This window comes from Trachypithecus francoisi, unplaced genomic scaffold (assembly GCF_009764315.1).
Source record: "Trachypithecus francoisi isolate TF-2019V2 unplaced genomic scaffold, Tfra_2.0 Lachesis_group3, whole genome shotgun sequence".
In the NCBI taxonomy this organism is placed as follows: domain Eukaryota; kingdom Metazoa; phylum Chordata; class Mammalia; order Primates; family Cercopithecidae; genus Trachypithecus; species Trachypithecus francoisi.
The window spans coordinates 3,503,746-3,525,706 of NW_022681468.1; the positions used below are offsets into that span (position 1 = coordinate 3,503,746).

General features: G+C 47.9%; 1 pseudogene; it reads right to left on the reverse strand.

Annotated features, from left to right (window-relative positions):
* LOC117069678 overlaps positions 1 to 21,729 on the reverse strand; it is a 36,220-nt pseudogene extending 14,491 nt beyond the window's left edge.
* Between the last annotated feature and the right edge of the window lie 232 nt (positions 21,730 to 21,961).

Consider the following 21,961-nt stretch of genomic DNA (forward strand, 5'->3'; position numbering starts at 1 on the left):
GAACCCCATTGTTGTAGTAAGTCTCTACCCCATAGATTGACAGGACTAGGTATAATAATAGGTTGAATTGTCCCTTCTTGGCCATCTAGCCCTTAGCATGGCAAAATTAAAGAACTTTGAAAAACTTCTGAGGCAGCCCCTACTCCAACAATACCGATGGATGCCTTTTGTTTTGGCCAATGCCAGGGCTGTTGATTTAAACCAATAATAGAAACATCAACTCCAGTATCTACCAGCCCCTCAAAATCTTTGCCTCGAATGGTTACTGTACAAATAGGTCTTTTGTCAGACACTTGATTAACCCAACATAGAGCTTTTCCTGCTGGATTCACACTACCAAAGCCTCCTATTCTTTTTACTGTGCTTCTTCCCAGTTTTGCATAAGATGACAGTAACAACTGAGCAATTCTTTCTCCTGGGGAAGCAGACCATGGAATTGAGGAACTAATAACTAATTGAATCTCTCCAGTATAATCAGAATCAATTATTCCTGTATGTACAGTGGCACCTCTTAAATTTAAACTAGATCTTCCAAGCGATAGACCAACTGTTCCTGAGGGTAAAGAGCCCCTAACTCCCATGGGGACCTTCTTTGGTGGCTCTCCAGGAAGTTAGGAAACAGGAATTGTGCTGCAGAGATCTACAGCAGCACTGCCTGCTGTGGCAGGGGACAATGGCTGTACATTTGTAGGGACACTGACGGTGCTGCATATGCCTTGGGTTATTGAGGGGATCCGAGGCCAGCCCCTCTTCCCATTTCCTGAAAGAGGTTGCCCATCTTTGCTAAATTTAGAAAGACACTGATTTGCCCAGTGATTGCCCATCTTACATCAGGGGCAGATACCAGGACTTTTTTGTTGCTTACTGGTAGTAGCCCTTGCCTATTGATTTCCCTTTTAACATTCCTTTTTTGTGTGTCCAAACTGCTCACAATTAAAACAAGAGCCTGAGAAACAAGGCATATTTTTCCCCACTTTTAATTCAGCCATTGCTTGAGCTAAAAGAGTAGCCTTATGTAAGTTACCTCCAATGTCATCACAAGTCTTAATATATTCAGCCAAATGAGCCTTCCCTCTCATAGGTCTAATGAAGGAAGGATATTTTTTCCCTGTAATATTTATTTTTTTCCATGCCCATAAGCACACAGTGCATAACTGAACAATGGCAACATTTTTCATTACTGCTTGATTGTCTAATTGGCCCCAATTAGGGCCCAACCCCATTAACTGTTCAAAGGAAATCGGCACAGGCGGCTGTGCTTGTGCATTTTCTCTTGTCTGAGTTTGAGCTTCATCAGCCCACGAAGTTTTAAACTGCAAGTACTGAGATGGAGTGAGAACAGACTTTGTTAAAGTATCCCAGTCATATGGTACTAATCTATTATCAAGAGCCACATTTTTTAGTAAAGTTTGTACAAAAGGAGAATTTGGCCCATATTGACTAATGGCTTGCTTAAATTCCTTTAACATCTGAAAAGGAAAAGTGGCTCAATTAACTATGTTTTGTCCTCCTTGCTGAATTATAGAAACTGGAAATTGCCATGCTTCTAGCTCTTCTTCAGCTCTAGCCTTCTGAATAGAATTTTGTGTAGCACCACCAATTGTTCCCCATATTTAATGTTGCCACTACAGAAGCAGTAAGTTTTGCAGCTAATTCATCTTCTTGCCCATTAAGGGGAGAGGGAGGAGGTGGCCATTCATGTAATTCAGCAGGTGGAACCAACGGGCTAGTAAAATATACCTTTTTCAGCTTCCCTTTCTTTTCTTTAATTTCTTCCAGTTGCTGTTCTTCATATTCAGAATCTGAAGTTATTTTTTTACACTCGTCTACCTCTTTCTCATCTGAATCTGCCTCATCATCTGTTTGAAATGGCTCAAGAACTGCCTTTATCAACACCCACACTGACCAAACAGAAACTAGAATTCTGGCATCTTCTTTATGGGCCTTTAAAAAATCTCTGCCAATTCTTTCCCATTCATCTAACTCCATTGTCCCTTGTTCTGGGAACCATGGATAAAACTGCTCTACTGTACAAAAGAGTGTTAATAAATTCTGAGTACTAACCTTCACTCTCCCTCTCCGTAATAACTGCCTTGAGAAATTTAAATAAGTAGAATGTTTGCTTTCATTTTGTCCCATTGTTACCCTGGTTCTTCTGAGCACTCAGCTTTCCCACCAAGCTTCTTTCAGTCACCCTCAGGTGTCCTCTGACAATGCATCCTCTGCTTCCGCACACTCTGGTGTTTCTTCACCGGGGTCTTCATAGCCCCACATTGGGCACCAGAAATGTTGGGGTTATCAGACTCAACACCAGGCCGTGGGGGCTACAAAGTCTGGCGGAGTCAAAGAAATGAGAAGAGACAAGTTAAGAGTGCATAAGGTGGGTCCAGAGGGCCAACGCTGGTATGGAGGCTGCGAAGGCCCTGAGCTCTGGGAGGCCACACTCTTTCTTGGTGATCACACAAAAAACCAGGTGGTGAGGATGCACGGATGTGGTGGTAAACAGATGAAGACGTAGGGGTAGAAAGGTAGGGGTGCATCAAGCATAGCTGTGACAGTTTAGCATTTTCCTTGACGCATATAGAATATGCTCTGCTGCTTGAGATAATGGAGAACATGTTTACTAGCCTGGGAGAGCAACCAACAAGTCTGTGCACGTTCCAGAGGCTGTGAGGGGTTTTGTGCCCTGCGCCCTGAATTCCATCCAAGCCATGGGCTTAGATTTGTGGTACAGCAGGGCAGCCTTCCACCTTTGGCACAGAGCTTGGTGTTCCAAAGGCCACGAGGGATTTTAGACCCTGGATCCTGAACATCTTCCAAGACTCTTTTATATTATGACAGACAAGCCAGTCCTACCTCAGCTCTTCTACCAACACTGTGGCCATCCTGAGGGCTGAAGGATATATCCTCGAGAGATGGCCCGGTCTATTTCTGTAGGAGAATATTGAGGTTTTATTTCTCTATGGGGCCCTCCCAGATCAGTGGGGCTTCAAGTGTATCAGAAATCAGAGGCACTCTCAGTGCTGATTTAGCTGCATGGTCCACAAATCTATTTCCCTCGCCTACTTCATCCGTCCCTTTTTGATGGCCTTTACACTGTATTACTGCCACTTCCTGTGGAAGGAAAACTGAGGATAATAGTCTAGTAATTTCCTGATGGTATTTAATGAGAGACTCATTAGCTGTGAAGAAGTTCCTCTCTTTCCAGATAACGGCATGGACATGGAGGACTAGGAAAGTGTACTTAGAATCAGTATAAATGTTAACTGCTTTCCCTTTGCTTAATTCTAGTGCCCTCATCAGGGTGATTAGCTCAGCTAGTTGAGCACTTATGCCCAAGGAGAGAGATGCATTCTCAGCAATATCATTCAGAATAACTGTTGCATACCTTGCTTTGTGGATCCCTTGCTCTACAAAAGAACTTCCATCCATAAAGAGTGAGGGTTCTCTAAGGCGGTTTCCTTGAGGTACTCCCTGGCTGCATAGGTTTGCACTACTATCTGTTCGTAGTCATGTTCAAGTTTCCCAGCTTCCTCTGGGAGGAAGGTGGCTGGATTTAGGAAGGGACACGTTCTTAATTTGACTGCAGATTCCTCTAATAACAGAGCTTGATATCAGAGGAAGCAGTTGTCTGTTAGCCAGAGACTCCCCTTAGAAGACAGCAGTCCTTCTACATTATGTGGGGTAGAAATGGTTACATTATTCCCCATGGCTAACTTAGTAGCTTCCAGTACCAGCGAGGCTACTGCTGCAGCTGACTGGAGGCAGGCTGGCCATCCTTCAGCTATCAAATCAAGCTCCTTAGTTAGGTAGTCTATAGGCTGCTGGGCTGGACTGTGGCCTGTGTTAGAACTCCCAGGGCCATTCCCTTTCTTTCTGACACATAAAGATTAAATGTCTTCCCTATGGGGAAACTAAAGACCAGTGCCTTAAGCAGGGCTTGTTTAGTTGGTCCAAAGCCTCTGGTTCCCAAATTGCACAGTGAGTTTTATCTGCCTGGGTCTCCTTTGTTAGGTGATATAAGGGACAAGCTATTTCACTGTACCCAGTTATGAATCCAGTAATGCCTAAGAATCCCCTTAGTTCCTTGAGGGTTTGGAGGAGGGGAAAGAAGGAGATGGATTTAATCCTCTTTTCACCCAATGCTCTGGTCCCCTCTGACAAGACCAGGCCTAGGTACTTCACCAAAGTCTGACAGAGCTGGGGTGTAGATTTTGAAACCTTATATCTTCTGTTAGCCAGAAAATTAAGAAGAGCCTTTCTATCCTCCTGAGAGATTTCCTCAGTTGGAGCACAGAGGAGAATGTCACCTATGAATTGTAAAACTGTAACCTGAGGATAAAGGAACTTGGAGAGGTCTCTTGACAATGCCTGCCCACATAAGTGGGGGCTGTCTCAGAACCCCTGAAGTAACACTGTCCAAGTCAACTGGGTGGTTTAGTTAGAGGGCTCCTCAAATGCAAACAAATACTGAAAGTCAGGGTATACAATGTCCAGAAGAAGGCATTCTTTAGGTCCAGGACTGTAAACCATTTAGTTCCTTCAGGTATTTGAGCTAGCAGGGTGTATGGATTGGGAACCACTGGGTGAATAACGGAGGTCTCGAATTAGTTAGTCTCCATTCCTTGTTGGGTTTTTGTACCCCCAATATTGGGTATGACAATGGCTGTTGCAGAGTTTGAGGAAGGCCTGCAACCTTAAGTTATCAACGATGGCTTGTAGTCCTTTCCTAACTTCTGGTTTCAGGGAATATTGTTTCTGGTTAAAAAAGGAGAACTTAAGGTTGACCCAGACCAGTATGGCAGTTGTGGCTTGGCCAAGTTTTTTGTTTTTTTGTTTTGTTTTGTTTTTAGACAAAGTCTTACTCTGTCACCCAGGCTGGAGTGCAGTGGCGTGATCTCAGCTCACGCTGAGGAACCTCCACTTCCTGAGTTCAAGCAATTCTCCTACCTCAGCCTCCCGAGTAGTTGGGATTACAGGTGTGCACCACCATACCCGGCTAATTTTTGTATTTCTAATAGAGACAGGGTTTTGCCATGTTGGCCAGGCTGGTCTCCAACTCCTGACCTCAGGTGATCTGTCCACCTCAGCCTCCCAAAGTGCTGGGGTTACAGGTGTCAGCCAGAGTGCCCGGCCGCCCATTTTCCCTTGAATTGCCCAGACTTCTGGGTCTCATCTAACGGACCTGTCATGCAAGACCCAAAAGGACAATATTTCCAAGTAGCTTGGAAAAAGTAACTTGGTGCCTTGATCTAAGGGGATCATCTGATGGAAGCTCCATGATTTTTAATTGTTTTCAGAGTCAGAGTCTCGCTCCGTCACCCAGGCTGGAGAGGAGTGGCGCAACTGTGGCTCACTGCAGCCTCAAGCTCCAAGGCTCAAGCGATCCTCCCACCTCAGTCTCCTGAGTAGCTGGGACTACAGGCCCATACCACTACACTTGTGCTTTTTTAAAAGAAGGTTATATGTTGACATAATTACAAGACTTCCCAGAATTCAAAAGTGTTCCAACCAGCACTTTGGCAAAAAACGTTGGAGTCTGTGCTTCCCTCCCACTGATTTTCTCCATCACTTGGCATTGGTGAGCTGCCCTGGCTCCTCTGTAGTAAGAAGTGGGTCATAAATTGCCCACCTGTGGCTCAGAAGTACTCAGGATCTGGGTGAAGGGGCAGGAGAGGGTTTGTCCCACCACAAGGGTGAGAAAGCGACTCTGCGGAAGGGAAACTGCCCCTCTGCAACTCTGAAGGGAGCCTCCTGCAAGGCCTGGACCCAGCCAAGTTCCCGCGTCCCCTGGGCTAGGGGCTCCCATAGCTCCCCAGAGCTTCCTCTACAGCCACAGTTTCTGCTGCCCACAGTGGGCCAGGGTCCTTCGCCCTGGGAAGCTGAGTGTTCCACAGTCCTGGGCAGTCCCTGGGGCCACCAGCTGGCAGAGGCACTCCCTGTGGTGGTCACAGCCTTCACTGGAGCTACCTGAGGCTGGCCTGCCTTTCCCAGGACTTCGCTGGGACTGCTGGCCTTTGGAGGAAGCTGGAAACACGTGAGCACTCGGGAAAGACTGGGCTAGTCCGGAGCTGTCCCTTAGTCCCCAGGGTGAGGGATGGGAGGGCTGAAGCTTGGTGAACAGGCCGGACCTGGACACGTGTCATCGAGACAGCATCTGAAAGGGGCAGCCAGAGCCGTGACAGCCGGGACTTCCAGGGCACTGCCACCAGCTATGGGGGAGTGTGCTGGGCCGTCCCCCTCGTGGGGAAGGACTTTCCATGTTCCCGTCTTATAGGAGAGAAAAGAGCCAAGGAGAGACCCAGCCAAGCCCATCCCAGGGGCTGCGTCGCTCTGCTTGGGTGTCCCAGGGGTGACCCAGCTTCTGTTCCCTGCCCAGCTGGCCTTGGCTCTGCTTCCCGGGGACTCAGACCTTCCCTCCCCTCAGTGCAAAGGGGCAGAGGGGTCCTGCATGGCCAGGCCTCAGTTTCCCTTCCCTCGTGGCAGATGTGGCCCCGCCAGCCCCTCAGCCCACCTGGCTTTTGTTCTTCCAGCCTGGATGCCGTTTCCTTGGGGACACCAACACCGTTTTTGCTTTAAGTCAGTGTAGAAAAACACATGGCCACACAGCCCCTGGCAAACAATTCCAGAACAATCCTTGGATCATTTTGGAAAAAGTAAGCATTCCCCTTCTTCTCCCACTCTTCTGAACTCCACCCACCCATGCAGTGGGAGGGACTGAGATGCTGGCTGCTTTCCGGGGAAAGACCTGGGGACAGAGGGCACCTGACAGAGCTGCCCCTGCCCAGGCCTGCTTGGGGTGAAGCTAGGCAGAGCCCTTCACTGCAAAAATGTGGACTCTCCAGCCCCTGTCTGGGCTCAGGAAGGACCCCAGGGCTCCTGCACACCTGAGGGCCAGGCTCTCTATTTGACCGAGAGTGGGGCCAAGGTCATGGCCACGGGAGGGTGTGGGAGGGTGGACAGAGTTGGTCCTAGGACACAGTTCCTGCTCTTGAAGTTCCAGACTTTATGCAGCCCTGAGAATCAGCTGCCCTCCAGGTAGGGGAGCCCCTCTGCTGACCAAACCTGCCTCGTCCCCAAATGAACATGGCTGCCCCCAGCTCAGGCTCCTCCTTCAGGCCTCTGCACCAAACGCAGGACAAGCTGCTCATTCACCCCCAACAGGGTGGAGACCAGGCAGTGAGGGTGACAGATTTTACTGTGGGATTAGGGGTGGTGGAACAACAGAGCAACCCAGAGGACACAGGACAAGGGCAGCCTGAGCCCAGCCTGTCCTGGGGTCGGAGCCTGTCCTGGGGTCGCACCCTGGCCCCTCCCACTACCTCCCCTTGGTGCACTCTGTGCCTCTGCAGGCCTGGAGTCTGGGCCAAAGTGCCTGACAGTGCTTGCCCTTGAAAAGGGAAGGACCCACCACGCTAAGCCTCCAGCCTCCCAGGCCCCAGGCCCGGACCTGGGTTGAAGTCTTCACGGATGAGCCGTCACAGATGAGCTGGCAGAAGGACTGACCAATCTCATGGGGAGATGTCCCAGCCCGGCCCTCAGGGATGCTCCCACCCTCTGGCCTCAACACACAACCAGCCGTGTGGCAGGTTCATATTCAAGAAAAATTCTAGGCACCCTTATTCAAGTAAAGCTGTAGGAATTTATTATACAGACTCTTAAAAATTGTTTCTAGTTTTAAAAGCATTTCTTATAGGAAATGTTCAAACTAAATATCAAAATAAGAAATTTTAAATTATTCAAGCACTACAAACATGAATATGTCTTCGATGCCTTTCCCCGCTCTACTTATGCAAAATACCATCTTGTGTGCACAAATCTGAACAGAGAAGAGTCACCCACCATCCCACACATTTTAAGGGATTACGTGAAGTACAGATTGGATCCTGCCACCTTCCCCTTCCCCTTGAACATTTTGGTGCCAACACGTCTATACTAGCACAACCATTCTGCACAGATACTGTTCTACAAATTTGCATTCTTCACTAATATCATGTCATGAACGCTCTTCCAGATCAGTGGAAACATCTGCCTCCTTGTTTGAATAGCCACATTGCATTGTGTAGTATAGTTGTTTTCCTCTTTCCCTCTTGCTGGATAGTTTGGGAGTTTCTAGTTTTCCCTACAATGAGAATCCTTGTATGAATAATGACAGGTTTGTCCTAATATTTCTGATAACATACATTCCCTACAAGTAGAATTATTACCTCAAAGATCCTGTTCAATATCTCTTTATTAAGATACGAAATCTTTTTTTTTTTTTTTTTTTTGAGGTAGAGTTTTGCTCTTGCTGCCTAGGCTGGAGTGCAATGGCACAATCTCAGCTCACCACAGCCTCCTGGGTTCAAGCGATTTTCCTGCTGGAATTACAGGCATGCACCACCATGCGTGGCTAATTTTGTATTTTTAGTAGAGATAGGATTTCTCCATGTTGGTCAGGCTGGTCTCGAACTCCTGGCCTCAGGTGATCCCCCCACCTCGGCCTCCCAAAGTGCTGGGATTACATGCATGAGCCACCGCACCCGGCCTAGGATAAGAAATCTCTTTACTAAGGTAAAAAAATTTTAGCAGAGATGTAAACCATCTCGTTTGTCTGAGGACTCCCCCAGGGACCTGTATGGCTTAAGAATCCAGAAATGTAATTATAACAGGGCTACTAAGGTAGCAGGTTATCAAGACAACCAAGCAGAATCCCAGGGTTTTTTTTGTTTGTTTGTTTGTTTATTTATTTGTTTTGAGACAGAGTCTCGTTTTGTCTTGCCCAGGCTGGAGTGCCACGGCGTGATCTTGGCTCATTGCAGCCTCTGCCTTCTGGGTTCAAGTGATTCTCCTGTCTCATCCTCCCAAGTAGCTGGGATTACAGGCGCCTGCCACCACACCCAGCTAATTTTGTATTTTTAGTAGAGATGGGGTTTCTCTACTAAAGGAGTTCGGGGTTTCTCAAACTCCTCACCTCAGGTGATCCACCTGTCTTGGCCTCCCAAAGTGCTGGGATTACAGGTGTGAGCCACCACACCCAGCCAGAATTCCAGGTTTTTATTTGAAGTTATTTTCAAAAACCGTGGCCTCAAATTCTAAAGCTTTAGAAACATTACAAAGCTCTTCTGTTTCAATAACAGTTCATGGTAATCGAGAAATTGGAAAGTTGGTAACAATTACAAAGTTTCACACAAGTCCTAATTTCCCACAAGAAAACAAGATTTATACTCTTGTAAATGGTCTTAATTCCACACCTTATCCAATCAAATTATTTGATCAGCCTTTATCATTTAGAATATCTCTCCTCCATGATTTCAGGGGAAAGGAGAAATCTTTAACCCTGTCTTAGATTTTTTTCGTTGATGCACATTTTCATTTTTAAGGACAGGATCTGAAAATTCATTAGTTGCCTGAGAAGCAGAAAGCAAACCCATGGAACTCGGCTTTACCCAGTCAAAAATGAAATGCGTTAATAGGATCTTAGTTCTAACAGCTGAAGGAGGAGCAATGCAATTTTTCTTCCACAAAGAACAGAAACACTTTTCAAATGCAGAGTTCAAAAATTAATTCCAAAAAACATATGCCAATTCGTTCTTTCGCGGATAGGGAGCTGGCTTCCTTACCCGTTGTCAGGACTAGAGGCAATCACCTTGTTTGTTTATATTTTTGACAATCTGATGGGAACCAAAAAACTAATGTTTTATGATTTTTAAACAGCTTTATTGAGATATAACTGACATGCAATAAGCTGCACATATTTAAAGTATGTGTTTAATTAATTTGCATATGTGTATATACTTGTGAGAGTATCACAACAATCAGCATAATGAGCATATCCACCACCACCACCAAAGGATTCACCATGCCCCTGGGTGACCCATCCCTCTCATCCTTCCCTGCTCCCCCATCTCCAGGTACCATCTGATCTTAGTTGAATAGTTAACATTTATAATGGCAAGACTGTCGGCCGCCAGGCCATCTCACTCACTGCTTTGGGAACATAATTTTGCACAGTCCCTGCAGAGGGTGATTTGGGCTCATGGGTCAGGCTGACAAATGCAAGAACCTGTGAGTCAGCCATTCCCCTTCCAGGAATGTATCTTATTTCATTCTCTAACAGCTATGCAAAGTGGCCGGGTGCAGTGGTTCATGCCTGTAATCCCAGCACTTTGGGAGGCCAAGGCAGGCGGATCACTTAAGGCCAAGAGTTTGAGACCAGCCTGGCCAACATGGTAAAACCCCATCTCTACTAAAAATACAAAAATTAGCCGGGCATGGTGGCAGGCACCTGTAGTCCCAGCTACTCAAGAGGCTGAGGCAGGAAAATCGCTTGAACCCAGAGGGCAGAGGTTGCAGTGAGCTGAGATCGCACCATTGCACTCCAGCCTGGGCGACAGAGCAAGACTCCAACTCAAAAAAAACCCACAAAGCACAAAACACACACGCAGGAAAAACCCACAAAGTGACTTCAGTGCCGGGCTAAGTCATTTCTATTGTAGTAGCAAAATACTGGAAACTCCCTGAATGCCCATGAGCAGACAGCAGGGAAATCATCGCAGGGCACCCAAACAATGGAGTACTGTAAGCTGCTTTCAAAAACAAAAAAGAGACAGAGAAAGAAAAACAGGAATTGCTCCAAGATGCCATGTGGAGGGGAAGCCCATGGGCAGAGCGGGTGGCGGCAAGCTTTGTCCCTGTGTAGGATCCGCCAGATCCGTGACCTGGCCTCCTCTCTCTCTCCCTTTCCAACCCCTATCCCAGGCGAAGGGGAACTCATCTGACTGGCAGACGGGTGAAGGTATAAAGCCCATTTCTCTGTGCTTTAACTTGTTCAACTTATGCAGTGTTTCTCCTTCTTATGTCTCCCTGGGGGAAGCGCTGCTGCCCACATCTGGGTCAAAGCATCTGCCCGTTGCTGGTGGCGCTCACGTGGGGCGGCCGTGGCCTGCAGATGGCAGCCACATTCTTCACAGTGGTGTTTTCAGGAATGACGATTATATTTGATCTTCGCCTGCCTGCCTCCCTCAGGTTGTGCCTCGGTAGGTCATTTGTTGGCACCCCTAACAAACGATTGTATACCAGCAGTTTATACACATCTTATATGTGCCATTAGACAGGGTACATGTGTCTTATGCAGACATGACACAGTGCGTATATGAATGTATAATCTCCCAAATGACAGGATTGTTCACCCAGAAAATCAGAGACTACACCAAAAGTCTCCTAGAACAAATACCACAATCTGGAAATGTCACTGATTATAATAGAAATATGAAAAACTCAGTAGGTTTACATTTTACACTGAGAACCTAGTTAGATAATTTTCAGGGGGAAAGGGTCTGATTCACGATATTGCCTAAAACTATGAAAAGCTCTGTTAATATGTTTTAAAAGAATTGTTCAAGACCTACATAGTAACAACTCAATACAGAGCACTCAAAACTAAAACTCAAGAAGGACCAGAGACACGGGTAGAGGTGAAAGGGGCGGCCTGGGGTGGTGGTGGCAGGGGGTGCAGGATGGACATTGTAATATAAGTTCTAGAGCTGTTATTTGATTTTTGAAACTATGTTGATGTACTACTCTGGCAAAAAATGTAAATCAAAAATTTAAAATTCACAGAAAAAAATAAATTTGTGAGAAGTGACAATTTGAAACCTTGGAATTAATTTTTTTTTTTTTTTTTTTTTGAGATGGAGTCTCACCCTGCCACCCAGGCTAGAGTGCAATGGCACAATCTCAGCTCACTGCAATCTCTGCCTCTGGATTCAGATAATTCTCCTGCCTCAGCCTCCCGAATAGCTGGGATTATAGGCACCTGCCACCACACCCAGCTAATTTTTGTATTTTTAGTAGAGACGGGGTTTCACCATGTTGGTCAGGCTAGTGTCAAACTCCTGACCTCGTGATCCACCCGCCTCGGCCTCCCAAAGTGCTGGGATTACAGGCATGAGCCACCGTGCCCAGCCGGAATTAGTTTTTTTTAAATAAACAATCAAATGCCTTCCGTAAAGTTTGTGCTAGGTTACAGTCCCACCAACGGTGAATTCATGTGTCAGATTCCAACACTGCACTTACACAGCCTTGGAGTGAGGGTCTCCTTAGGAGTAACACATTGGCCTGGCATGGTGGCTCATACCCATAATCCCAGTGCTTTGGGAGACTGAAGCAGGAAGATTGTTTGGGGCCAGACGTTTGAGACCAGCCAGGGCCATATGGCAAGACCCCATTTCTACAATAATTTTTTTAATTAGCTGGGCAATGAGGCACAGGCCTGTAGTCCTAGCTACTCTGGAGATTGAGGAGGGAGGATCGTTGAGCCCAGGAGTTCACAGTTACAGTGAACTATGATTGCATCACTGCACTCCAGCCTGGGCGACAGAGTGAGACTGTCTCAAAAAAACAAAAAATAAAACAAAAACAACAAAAAAAAAACAGTAAGGCCTCTTGGGCACAGAATGTAAGTGCAGGCTCAGCTCTGGCATCATCCTGAGATCCTTCCATGCTGTGCCCTGGTGCCTCACTAGCTTCCCTCTCATCCTGGCCTTGACTGCATCCCTAGGTAATTGCAGAGATTAATGCCACCACTAAAGCCTTGAAAGAAGCAGAGATGTGGCTATCACATTCCCACACCATATACCCACCAGCTCAACCTGTGCAGATGCTGGACAAACCTTGGAGAATGACTGACCTGTAATAAATGTGATCAGGTGGCCGACTCCACTCACGGCTGCTGTCCCAGATGTAGCACTTTTGCTGGTGCAAATCCACCTGGTCCCTGGCACTTGGTATGCAGCTCTTGGCCTAGCTAATGTCTTATTTCCACACTAATTTGCAAAAACAATTTGCTTTTACCTGGCAGGGCCGACAGTACACTTTCGTGTCTTAACTACATGAATCCTGGCCTCTGCTATAATATAGTCCACAGAGACCTTTGGTTTTTTATTTTTTATTTTATTTTATTTTATTTTACAGTCCAAAGGTCTTTTATTTTTTTTAACACCTATTATGCCATGAATTCATAGGGCAGAGGTTCCAGCAGCTCAAGCTCCTTCCTGCTGGTTCTCACAAAGTGTGCTTCTCTGGGTGGAGCAGCCTGTGGCTTAGTTGAACCCAGGTACCTTTCTCTTTTCTTTTCTTTTCTTTTTTTTTTTTTTGAGATGGAGTTTCCCTCTTGTTGCCCAGGCTGGAATGCAATGGCATGATCTCAGCCCACTGCAACCTCCACCTCCCGGGTTCAAGTGATTCTCCTGCCTCAGCCTCCTGAGTAGCTGGGATTACAGGTGCATGCCACCACGCCAAGCTAATTTTTTGTATTTTTAGTAGAGACGGGCTTTCACCATGTTAGCCAGGCCAGTCTCGAACTCCTGACCTCAGGTGATCCACCCACCTCAGCCTCCCAAAGTGCTGGGATTACAGGCGCAAGCAAGCCACCTCGCCCAGCCCAGGTACCTTTCTCTGTGGCTTCTTTCTTTTTCTGATCATTTTCCTCACACGTTTCAGGAAGCTATCTCGGCTCTTAGAGTGCTTAATCTGCTCAATATGCACATTAGTTCTCTTGGCAGGAGTCTTGCCCTTAACTTGTTTGTCTACAGCAATGCCAGCCGCATGCTGGGGAACACTGTAGACTCTTCCAGCTTTGCCATGGTGACACTTGTGGGGCTTCCTTTTTGAACAGTTCCCATTCCCTTGATGTCTACAGTGTCACCTTTCTTACAGATTCACATATACATGGCCAAAGGAACAATTCTACGTTTTCCAAAAGGCCTGGAGAACATGTATCGGGTGCCTCTCCTCTTTCCCTTTGCGTTCGTCATTTTGGCGAACTTTTGGAAAATGGCGGTTCCGGCTGAGAGGGCTTTGTGATCTTTTATTTCTGTATTTAAGTAAGTTTTATTGTTTGTACCTTATACTTCAGAAAAAGCTCAGAGAACTATTGAATTTGTATGAGTCACCTGGGGATGGTACAATTGCAAACTCTGATATCGTAGGTCTGAGGAAGGCATTCTTTTTATTGATTGATTGATTGAGACAGGGTCTCACTCTGCCACCCAGGCTAGAGCGCAGTGGCACCATCTCAGCTCACTGCAGCCTCCACTTCCTGGGCTCAAGTGATCCTCCCATTTCAGCCTCCCAAGTAGCTGAGACTACAGGTACACACCACCATGCCTGGCTAACTTTTTAATTTTTTGTAGAGATGAGATCTCACTGTGTTTCCCAGGCTGATCTCGAACTCCTGGACTCAAGCAACTTGCCTGCCTTGGTCTCACAAGGTGCTGAGATTACAGGCCTGAGCTACCACACCCAGCTGAGGCGGGCATTCTGACTTTCTAAAACCTTTCTAGGCGGTTCCCTTGTGGCTAATATCTTAACCATTCTTACAGTATCAAGGTCCTAATACACTGCTTTCTAAAATGTGGTCAAATAACACGAAAATCCTTTGTTTTAATCTAGGCTTCAGTTCCTTTTTTCCTTTATACTTTGTATTTATTTATTAAATTGTGGTGAAACATACAGAACATGAAACTCACAATTTTAAACACTTTTAGGTCTACACTTCAGTGGTGAAACATACAGAACATAAAACTCGCGATTTTAACCATTTTTAGGTCTACACTTCAGTGGCATTCAGCACACTCACATTGTCATGCAACCATCACCACCACTCCTCTTCAGAATTCCTTTCACCTTGCAAAACTAGAGCTCTGCACCCATCATACAAGAAATTCCCATTGTCCCCAACCCTCGGCAAACCCATTCTACTTTCCATCTCTATGACTTGATCTTTTATTATTTATTTACAGAGTCTCATTCTATCGCCCAAGCTGGAGTGCAGTGGTGGGATCTTGGCTCACTACAGCCTCCACCTCCTGGGTTCAAGTGATCCTCCTGTCTCAGCCTCCCGAGTAGCTGGGATTACAGGCTTGGCCACCACACCTGGCTAATTTTTGTATTTTTAGTAGAGAAGGGGTTTCATCATGTTGGCCAGGCTGTTCTCAAACTCCTGACCTCAGGTGATCCGCCCACCTTGGCCTCCCAAAATGCTGGGATTACAGTCGTGAGCCACCATGCCCGGCCAAACTGATCTTTATTATTTAACATTCCACACACCACTATACTGGCCCCCTGCATTGGTGACGTAAAACTAATTGGATTTGATAAGAAACAGCATATCCTCTAGAAACTTTAATAAAACATATGTCAGTTAGAAGGTACAAAGTGAAAGCAAGTTTTTTTTTAAATAAATTATTTTATTTATTTTATCTTTTGAGATAGGGTCTCACTCTGTCACTCTGTCACCCAGGCTGGAGTGCAGTGGTGTGATCTCAGCTCACTGCAACCTCCACCTCCCAGGCTCAGGTGATCCTCCCACCTCCTCTGAGACTACAGGCACACACCACCATGCTTGGCTAATTTTTTTTTTAATTTTTCACAGAAACAAGTTTCACCATGTTGCCCAGGCTGGTCTCAAACTCCTGGACTCACGCAATCTACCCACCTCGACCTTCCAAAGTGCTGGGATTACAGGTGTGAGCCACCACACCTAGCTGCAGATTTATTAAGAGAGTAAAGGAATGAAAGAATAGCTACTCCTGGATGGGCATGGTGGCTCATGCCTGTAATTCCAGCATGTTGGGAGGCTAAGGCAGGAGGATTGCTTGAGCCCAGGAGTTTGAGATTACCCTGGACAACATAGTAAGACCCTGTTGCTATAAAATATATATATATATATATATATATTTGACCAGGCCCAGTGGCTCATGCCTGTTTATATTTATACATATAAATTTATTTATAGATATATAAAGTTTATATATATATATATTTGTTTTGTTTTGTTTTTGTTTTTGTTTTTTGACCAGGCCCGGTGGCTCACACCTGTAATCCCAGCACTTTGGGAAGCCAAGGCAGACAGATCACCTGAGGTCAGGAGTTCAAGACCAGCCTGGCCAACATGGTGAAACCCCATCTCTACTAAAAGTACAAAAATTAGCAGGGTGTGGTGGTGTGTGCCTGGAGTCCCAGCTACTTGCGAGGCGGAGGCAAGAATTGCTTGAACCTGGGAGGCAAAGGTTGCAGTGAGCCAAGATCATGCCACTGCACTCAAGCCTGAGCAACAGAGTGAGACTGTGTCTTAACGACTACTCCATAGACAGAGTAGGGCATTCCTTAAAGTAAAAGGAGGACCACGTCCAGCCTAAGTATGATGCTTGTTTAAGACAGGAAAATCACATGAGAAGTGCTTTACTACAAGGGTTTGTGATAAAGGGTTAGTCTTTGTAATTACCATATTTCACAATAATCGATATTATTATCTTTTTTTTTTTTTTTGAGATGCAGTCTTGCTCTGTCACCCAGGCTGGAGTGCAGTGGCATGATCTCGGCTCACTGCAAGCTCCGCCTCCCGGGTTCACGCTATTCTGCTGTCTCAGCCTCCCCAGCAGCTGGGATTACAGGCGCCCGCCACCACGCCTGACTAATTTTTTGTATTTTTAGTAGAGACGGGGGTTTCACCGTGTTGGCCAGGATGGTCTCGATCTCCTGACCTCGTGATCCGCCCGCCTCGGCCTCCCAAAGTGCTGGGATTACAGGCGTGAGCCACCACGCCCGGCCCGATATTATTATCTTTAAAACAAAACTTCTTAAACTAGGAATGCTTGTGTTCTCAAGATATTGGGACATCAGGACATTCCGGGTCTGTTAGTAAACATTATTAATCTGCTCCCTCAACCATAAACTGTTGTGACTAACAATCCCTAACTTCCTGGGAATGCAGCCCAGCAGGCCCCAGCCTCATTTTTCCCAGCCCCTATTCAAGATGGAGTCACTCTGGTTCGAATGCCTCTGCCAGGAGCAGCACCCTGATCTCTGTCTCCATCCTCACACGGCATTCTCCCTGGGTCGGTCTCCAAATTTCCCCCTTTTAGGACACCAGTCATATTGGATTAGAGCCACCCAATGCCCTCACTGTAACCTGATTACCTCTGTGAACACCCTAGCTCCAAATAGGGCCTCACTCCTCGGTACTGGGAGTTACGACTTTAAGATGAATTTGGGGGGACATAATTCCCTAGCCACACCAGTGCTTTTTCCATGAACCCAGAAACAGTGTATTTATGGTGACCAAGATGGAGGCTATGCATGGGCCCAGCAACACGGGCTTGTCTCTTCAGGCTGGTCTGACTAATCTCACTGCTGGCAACCCCCTCTCACAGCCCCAGAGAGCGGCACTGAGTGCCCAGTGGCACCTTCCCCCACAGAAAGCAGCCAGCGTCTGGTAGCAGGTGGATCCTGGTCTCTTCCATCATGGAGGGGACACAGACTAACCTTCCTGGAAGGGACACACTTTGCCTCCCTTGCCCAGAGTGTTTCTGCAGCACTGCTGCTCGCAGCCTCACGTGATGCCTTCCACCATCATGGCTTCCACGCAGGGCTGCTTCTGACCAAGGAACCCATTTCACTGCCAAGGAAATGCCACAGTGGCTCGTGGCCGTGGAATCCACTGGTCTTACTGCTTACTCTATCACCCAGAAGGAGCTAGCCTCAGCAAAAGACTGAGTGGCAGTACCCAGAAAGGATGGACTCTATTTTACAGGATTCCATATACGCTATGAATCAGGGACCACCACATGTTCTATTTCCCTTATAGCCAAAATGCATAACTCCAGGAACCAAGCTGTCACAGGTAGTGACTAACTAGGACCAGTGGTGCATGCAATAAAGGAATTTCTCAAGATAGTTGTAGGTAAAGATGGGCAGGCTTATTAGAGAATGTAGGAAAATACATGGCAAGAAAGCAATGGGCAGATCAGCAAGAGGGGAGCTGACTGCAAGGAGACAAAGACTTGTGGGGGATTTTATAGAATGGTGCTTGTGCTGGAGAGGGCCCCGAGCAGTACGGATAATGCCAAGGTTGCAGTTAGCTAACTTACAGTTGTCTATCAGCCGAGGGTCTGGTGATAAGCTGGGCACAGGATGATTGTGAGTCATTTGCATAGGAGGGCTCTGTGTGTCCTGGGCCATGAGAAAGGCAGACTTATAGCTTACCTGTTTTTTGTTTGTTTTGTTTTTCCTGTTCCCCACAGCCTGACTCCTTTTCCCTGATTAGAACTCCATGCAACCAGCTGATGTGAGGGGGATCCACTCACCATTACACCTAGTAACAACCAACTGGCGGGATTTTTGCTTCCTGTCGCAGCAACTGTGAACTCTGTTAATGTGAAGGTCTTTGTCCCAGAGAGGAACATCCTTCAACCAGAGGACGCAGCAGTGGTTTCCTTACATTGAAAGGTGATGCTGCCACCTGGCCATCTGGGGCTCATTCTGTCATGTCACCAAAAGACCTAAAACATGATTGCTCTCTTGACTGCAGTGATAGATTCTGATTCTCCTGGGAGACCAGGCAGCTGCTACTATGTCTGGAAATCAGGGCATCCATTCTCTGTGGCACTTCTGACTACTTCCATGGCCCACAGAAAAGGTTCATGGAAAACTACCCCAGCCATGGAAAGGCAGGAAAATGGAGGACTCAGAACCTTCTGAAATGAAAGTTGAGGTTGTTTCATCAAGTAAAGATCACCAACTAGCTGAGGTCCCAGCTGAGGGTAGGGAAAATCCAGGATGAGTGATGGGAGAAGGAACCATGGGCATCAAGTCTTGGCTCCTGACTGTTGCAGAAGCAAGGACTGTAGTATCTTTGCTTAGTCTTCTTTGCTTGTTTTCTGTACGTGTTTGTTTGCACATACCAACCATTTTCCTGTTTTCTCTAGCTGGCATCTGTATTGTATACACACTTTTTTGGAGGTTAGTGTTACCATTCCATTTTCAGGTAACAAGACATTCAGTGGACTGTGGTTGAATTTGTGGTGTCATTAACAGAGGCAGCAGTGGCTACAGTAACCATTGGTACCTTGTCCTCACTGTGCCCTCATTTTGGAGACAGCCTGAGTGCATCTTCACTTGCAGGAAGGACACATGTATTGCATTTACTGGAATTTTTAGAAAAGGTTAAATGTATGTAAAAGGGTGCATATGGAAAGCAATTGCGTGCTATCAATCTACTGCCTCTGACCCAACCCCATCTTTCACTACCCTACTTGAGGATTCTGGAATCCTCTCACCTGCTGGCACGGTGCTGTGCACTGTGAGTAGAGGGAGCTGGAGAGACAATCAAGGAGGGAGGGGGGTTTCTTTTCACTTGTTCATTGGCTGCTCACCTGCACAGCCTCCCAGGACGGCTTCCCATGCTCTGCATAAGTAGCTTTGCGGCAAGTTTTGAGGCACAGCACCTGGCTGTGCATGGCTTACCTGGCATCTCAGGAGGCGACTTTCCAGCAGGTTCAGCTGGTTCTTTCCCACAGGTTTTTCCAGAGCACCTGCTGAAGTCACCAAGGCTGCATCCTCTCCACCAAGGCCTGCATCCCCGTCCCAGGGATGGGCACCCTTTGGGGATGGGCACCCTTCCAGATCTGCTCCTTCCGTGGAGCTCTGCCTCGACCTAGGGGATCTCCCATTCCTTTCTTTTGAGCTCTCTTTATTCCTCAGTAGCCAGTCCCTTGTTAACCCCAATCCCCTGTTACAGTCAGTAACTCCTTATAGTAAACATTCCCTGTTCAATTTGCTGTGTGGTTCCCACCTCTTGACTAGGCCCTGACTGACACAAAGACTGAGAAGGTTGTTTGGCTCCAAACATGGACTGTTTGTCATGGCAAAGAAAGGGCCCCTCAGAGGGCAGAGCCAGGAGCACAGGGGAGAGGTGGAGGAGCCAAGAGCTGTCAAGAGTGGTGGATGATGAGAGAGCACCCCCGGGGGCAGAGCTGGGCTCATCTGGAGGCGCAGTTGCCTCTCCTGGAGCAGGGAGGGGCCTGGCCACATGCGATGGCTGGACTTTAGCACGGCCTCCCATCCTTCCGCTTTGAATGGCATTGCTGGCAGTGGCTGTCCTGGTCCCATCATGTCCCCCTGTGTTGAGTGTGTCCTTCCCATTCACATCCAGTCCCATGGAAGGTCACAGTATAGTGAACGGCAACTATCGTCCATAATGGGAGGAGACTTTGGGGGGTTTGGGAGGGAGGTGAATAAATTCTTCATGGGGGGATGTAAATAATTGCCATCAGAGGGCAGCTGCAGTGAGTGGGCAGGGGTGGGGGGTCACACTATACTCCAGCTTCTCCCGTCACAAGGAAGCCAGTTTCTCCAACCTTGAACCTTGGTAGAATAACTGGCTTTGACCAATGGGACATCAGCAAATGTGACATGAACAGAAGCCCGAAAAGCACTTGTGCCCTAGGCCGGCCCTCTCCCACCACCATGTGACCCGACCCAGGCTGGCGCCCTAGGAAATGGGACACCCACTATTCCAGGGGTCCCCCTTGAACCTGAAAGTTCCCACCATCCAGGATCCTCCCCTGGGATCTTGCCAGACCCGTGTGCCCAGGGGCAGCTGATAGAGAGCCTGTGGGTTCCGCCTTCCAGGGCAGCCGGAGCAATCCTCCAATGCGCCCCCCCCCAACCAGAAGGAATGGAGTCCTGGATGGAGGTCTTGGCTGACAACGTCCCTACATCCTCCCGACATTGCATTGTCCCAGGCCCTCTGGGTGAGCCTGCAGGAACAATGACTGTCTGTAGAGGAGCGACCTCCTGATTCACGGCAGTCCTTTAAGCAGGTTCAACGTCTGTACCACCCACCTGGGTGCATCCATCCGTACCACCCACCTGGGCTCATCCGTCTCTACCACCCACCTGGGCTCATCCGTCTCTACCACCCACCTGAGCGTTTCGTCTGTACCACCCACCTGGGCTTATCTGGAGGCACAGTCGCCTCTCCTGGAGCAGAGAGGGGCCTGGTCACATGAGGCAGCTGAACTTTAGCATGGCCTTCCGTCCTTCCTCTTTGAATGGCGTTGCTGGCAGTGGCTGTATCACCCACCTGGAAGGCTCAGGGAATCAGGGCACCCCGGCTCCTTTCCTCCTGGAGTCACCACTGCCTCAGCCTTCCCAGCTGAGGCTCTGGCACAGCAGCTCACAAGCCTGATCCAGCCACTAAATCTGGGGACCGTCCACTTCCCTAAGGCCAGGGGCAGATGCTAGCTGGTGAGGCTGAGGCCTTAAGAGCAGTGACTACCCACACTGCAGGGCAGGCCACGTCTCAAGCATCTCCGCTTTTCTCATCATTGTGGTCATCTGCTCACCTCTGGGCCTCTCCTGTCCACTCTCAGGGGACATCAGTCCCTGCCCACTGCCCCCTCCACCACTCCATGAGCATCCACAGGCCCCCTTCCCAGTTCCTTGAGCCCCTAGCTCCCAACGATATCAGCACACAGTCTCAGGGTCACACTCCAACTGTGTCCTCACCAGTAACTGCAGTGCCTCCACAACCTCAATTACGAGGGTCCTCCTCTGTGACCAGAGTCCCCGTCCCTGCATTCACTGATTCCAGTAGCTGTACCTAGCAGTCCCTGGCTGCCCCCAGAACCCCCATCCTCTGACCCTGTGCTGCCTTGCAGTCCCTCAGCCCCTCGTGCATGCCCCCACCCTCCCTGCAGTGAGACCCCACAGCCCATCGGTATGACTTCTCCCTGGCAAGCCCCTCCCGCAGCTCAGCTATCATCCTCCCGAGCGATCCCCTGACAAAACCAGAGCCTTGCTTAAACCCAGCCCTGCTACTACAGGCTGCACCTTGGCCCTGAACTCGGCTTCATGCCAAGTCACAAGTTGCTGATGAACCCACTTCAAGGAGGCGCTGGCCATGGCTGGTCGAGCCTACCTCCAGACACTAAAGTATCTTCCTCCCCTCTCCCCCAATCTCCAGCAACACCACTTTCATTTTCTCAGTTACATGTTCAGTTATAAAATGCTACTAATATAACACATTCACATGGCTCATAATGAAAAGTTACAAGATATACGGCCAAACAGCTCCTTCCTAACCTCTGTCCCCATCCAACCCTGTCCCCCCACAGGCACACGCACACACACACAC